General features: G+C 48.4%; 1 protein-coding gene across 1 annotated transcript in view; it reads right to left on the reverse strand.

The window, feature by feature from the left end:
* The window catches only part of ptprga (protein tyrosine phosphatase receptor type Ga), a 217,869-nt gene that overhangs the window by 70,002 nt on the left and 142,867 nt on the right, over positions 1–5,000 (reverse strand).

Consider the following 5,000-nt stretch of genomic DNA (forward strand, 5'->3'; position numbering starts at 1 on the left):
CGGGCGCGAAAAGCGCGTTTGCTCAGATGTTACAGTAGTCGCTATTTGGAGCGGCGAGCGCGATCACAATTGCCCCGCGAAAAGCGCGGCTTCTGTCTGTGATGTTACAGTAGTCGCTATTTGAGCGGCGAAGCGCACTTACACCGCCCGGCGCTGGTGCGCGGCTTGTCTGTGATGTTACAGTAGTCGCTTGGATGGCTTGGAGCGGCGAGCGCTAATTTCACAATCGTCCGGCGCGAGTGCGCGGCTTCTGTCTGTGATGTTACAGTAGTCGCTTGGCTTGGAGCGGCGAGCGCTAATTTCACAATCGTCCGGCGCGAGTGCGCGGCTTCTGTCTGTGATGTTACAGTAGTCGCTTGGCTTGGAGCGGCGAGCGCTAATTTCACAATCATTCCAGCTGCCTCAGAAGTGTGACAGCTTCAGGAGGTGCAGTGAGGCTTTTCAGCTTCTTGACAACATGCTGCTCAGCCAACTGTGTACCCCCATCTACCCCCAACCCCCCACACACACACACACACACACACACTCACACACCATACACACACACACACACACACACACCATACACACCATACACACACACACACACACACACACACACACCATACACACACACACACTCACTCTCACACAAACACACACTCACACACACACACACACACACAAACACAAACTCTCACACACACTCACACACACACACACACACACACACACACACACACACACTCACTCTCACACTCACACACACACACACACACACACACACTTGCCGCCTCACTCCCCTTACTCTTCCTCCCTCTGCCAGGCAGTTGTCATGGTGACGTACCGAGTGAGTCATCGCAGTTCTACAGACACATTCCATCTGTGGGATTAAGGTGGTGCCCAAACATCCTGAAACCGGTGGGGTGGGGGCGTTTGATGAGGGGTGGATGAGAGGCCTTTAATCAAGGAAGATGGAGTGCTTTGCCCAGGCTAATGTGTTTAAGGTGTGTGTGTGTGTGTGTGTGTGTGTGTGTTTAACATCCCACTAAAAGGATGAAATGACACAAGCTAAATCATGATCACCAAAAAGGACAAGTCACAATGAAACAAACAACTCATAGCAAATTCACTGGGCAGACTGTCAAAGTATGTGTGTAAAGGTGTGTTTCTGCTTGTGTGTGTGTGTGTGTGTATGGTTGAGCCCTCCCAACAAAACCCTATGAGCATCCCAACACACATAGAATCTCTTTTCCATTATGGTGAAATAGAAAATACAACCCCCCCACACACACACACACACACACACACACACACTTCAGATGTAAAGAACCCTGTATATCTCAGCGAAGTCTGTTTTGCAGAGGGATCCAAATGGCTTTAGGGCAACAACACACATTTTCTTTTTCTCCTCTCTCATCAGATCACCTCTGTCCCGCCCCCCTCCCCAACAAACACACACACACACACCTTCCACAGAGCTGTGATCCTCACACAAAGACCCGACGCACAGCCTGCCTTTGATCTATTTCAGTCGTAAACACTCCTGGAGTCCCTTAATATGGATCACTCACTGTGTGTTTATGCATTCAGCCCGCCGACAACCACGGGCCTAATGCCTCCCTGTGACGGCACAGGGCGTCCAACAGACAATGATTAACGACAATAATACCTGCCGTGGTGGCACTTTAAATGCTCACGCGACCGTGTAAAGCACAGGCTGATATATGAGAGAGAGAGAGAGGGGAGAGAGAGAGAGAGAGAGAGAGAGAGAGAGAGAGAGAGAGAGAGAGAGAGAGAGAGAGAGAGAGAGAGAGAGAGAGAAAGAGGGAGCATGGACATCATTCCCATAAATAAGAGAAGAAGGCCCGTCTGCGTGGTGGGGTCCTACATATTTTAACCTTTTTTGTATCGAGCCACGAATCTGTAGTCAGTTGGCATTCCACCAAGAGCCAAAGTGACAGGTGGTGACATGTCCGCCATACACATTGTGAAGAAGGGCGGGGGGGGGGGGTCAAAAACAGAAAAAGGAAAGAAAATGCAAACGGAATACAAGATAGTGACTGAGAACGTGGGACGACCCTCATCAGGACACAATAAAGGGGGCCTCATATTTTGTGTTGTCTTGCTTAAAAAAACGTGAAGTGGTGCGGGTGAGAAAACCATCACACACACACAGACACACACACACACAGACACACACACACACACACAGACACACACCAAAACCTCACCCTTTCAGCCCTCTCATCTTCAAGCATCAAGCTAGGACAAAACAAATCCAAAAACAAAATCAGTGAGCGCTGTGTCGGGTGGTACTCTCATCTGGCTTGGCTTTTTATATCGCTCTCTACTGAATCTGTTTTGTTTTTCCCAATTCCAAAGAGTCATTGCTGAACTCTCTCCATCTCCATCTCTCTCTCTATCCTCCTTATGGCTAATGGAGAAAGCCACGTGGCCTTGCTGATGCTACAGGGATGATAGATGATGCTAAGTGCCAAGCTACTTGCACATTTAGTGCAGACGTGCCAATCATTTATTCAGGCAGGGGAGAGGGAGAGAGGGGGGGGGGGGTCGTTTCCATGCCATCAACAGCCATTCCAGAAAGCATTATCTGTACCAAATGAGGCCTTGCAGCTGGATTAAATATTGTTTAGTGTTGGCTGGGAGGCCGGGGGTGGGCTGTTATAGGAACCACAACAGGGGAGAAATGCTATGTGCACTAGGGATCGACCGATATGGGTTTTTTTTAGGGCCGATACCGATATCAATTATTATCAAAACAGGAGGCCGATAACCGATATGTCAGTTGTCAAAAAGGGGGGTAGATCGTAAAGGTGATATGCTGCAAAAAAATCATTCAAAAGCATTTAATTATGCAAACTTTTCTTTCTTCTTTTGATACACAATTGTCTATCAACTTGCATCACATGTAGATCCTGTGTATGATATTAATCCAAGAACTGAGTAATAGCAATTATTTTCATAGACTAGGCCTACACAAGGGGCTATGCGCTTGTTAAGGGACCTGTCACAAAGAGGATGCTTTTGCCATCGTGTGTGTGAGTGCACGAGAGAGGGAGAGGAAGAGGTGCATGCGTGATGGCAAGTGATACGGTTGAACAGTTTAACAAAAATTCTAGCTATTCCTACCTTCCTTACCTTCGAAAAATAGCTCCGTACAGCTGAAGCCCATCTACACTGCCTCAGTGAGAATCCTAAACTTTGTCTGTGTTCAGTCTTCGATCCTGATTGGCTGCATTCGTGCTAACTAACAAATCAGACGGTGTAGTGGGGCGGACAATGCTCTTGACCACAGAGTAGCAAATGCAGGGGAGTGAGAGACGCTTTTACAGACAAAGTAGCTGCTTTCATTCTTTATCCATTTCAATATCGGCTTATCGATGGAAAAAATGACCAATACCAATTACTATAAAAATGCTAAATATCGGCCCTAATAATTGGCCCGGCCGATAATTGGTCGACCCCTAATGTGCACACATACACACACACATAAACACAAAGTGAAGAGAGATAAGATTTAGGAACATGCTGAGCATAAGTTTACATGTGTGAGTGTGAGTGTGTATGAGTATGTAAACAAGTCTAACTCTTTGTAAAATGCATCACGTGTGTGTGTGCACATATGCACACATGTGTGTGTGTGTGTGTGTGGTGTGTGGTGTGTGTGTGTGTGTGGTGTGGTGTGTGGTGTGTGTGTGTGCACATATATGTGTGTGTGTGTGTGTGTGTGTGTGTGTGTGTGTGTGTGTGTGTGTGTATATGGGCCTATCCTCCCCTGACTCCCCCGCCTGAAAGCCTGGGTAAATATGGAGAGGCCTCCCATCCGCACACAGGTCAGGTGGAGCCACAGTGCACAGCGCCGCTCCGTTAACACACAACACCAACGCAACCCTTCACACTCCTGTGAGGCTCAATGAACACAGAACACAGAGGGTGTGTGGGGAGGGGGAGAGATGTGGAGAGAGAGAGAGAGGGGAGAGATAGAGAGAGAGAGAGATAGAGAGAGAGAGAGATAGAGAGAGAGAGGAGAGAGAGGAGAGAGAGAGAGAGAGAGAGAGAGAGAGAGAGAGGGAGGGAGAGAGAGATGGGGGAGGGGGGGAGGAAGAAAGAAAGAAAGGGATAGAGGGCAAAAGGAGAAGGAGACACGTCCACCAAAACATAAGCGAGCAGGGAATGTAGACTCGGGGTTAGAAGACGACAGTGATAAAACAGGGTAAATCTAGCGCCTCACATGTTAGCATGGCCACACTCTGCCTTTGGAACAAGGAGCCCAGAATAGGACACAAAAGAAGCAGGCTGGCTGAGGAGATTTGAGGAGAAAGAGAGCCTTCAGGCAACCTCCTCTCCCTGCTCCCCTCTACACCTCTCCCCCACCACACAGCCCCGTATGGATAGACACTATGGAGCCAGACGCCAACAGCTCACAACCATGAGGGTCCTCCACCCAGCAGTATGCAGGTGGTGCGTCTGAGAGAGCTGGCCTGGCTAACGCAGGGGTGACCTTGAGGAAGGTGATGGACGATCCTGCTCTCTCTCTCCCCCTCTGTTTGTCTCTCTCTGTGCCTGGTGCTGTGTGTCTCAAGAATACTGAGCGTGCCAGCTAGCTGGGGCCAGAGTTATTTTCAGATATAAAAAATAATATAAAATAAAATAAAATCCAGAAGACCATGAAAATGCCGCCTCTTCCTTGAGGCGTTTAATTCAAAGACTTCCAACGCAAAATGGCTTAGAGGGAGGCAAAAAATAAAAACATGCATCATAACCTTGCTGGGGATCAATAGCATCGTTTCTGTAGTTCTTTTGTTCTTTTTCTCTCTTCGTTCTTTTTTTCCTGATGAAGGGGGGAAAACGCCAGCCTGCCTACTGAGAAGGCTCCGCTTAACGCTGCTCCAAACATTCACGTGTTTTCCTGCTGAGCGCTTTGAACCCAGCCCTCCTGCAGCTCCGCAAAAGGACTCGATTTCAAATCTCGGGAAAATTATGGAGACTGGACCCCC

The sequence above is a fragment of the Alosa alosa genome, chromosome 10 (genome assembly GCF_017589495.1).
Source record: "Alosa alosa isolate M-15738 ecotype Scorff River chromosome 10, AALO_Geno_1.1, whole genome shotgun sequence".
NCBI classification, from domain to species: Eukaryota; Metazoa; Chordata; class Actinopteri; order Clupeiformes; family Clupeidae; genus Alosa; species Alosa alosa.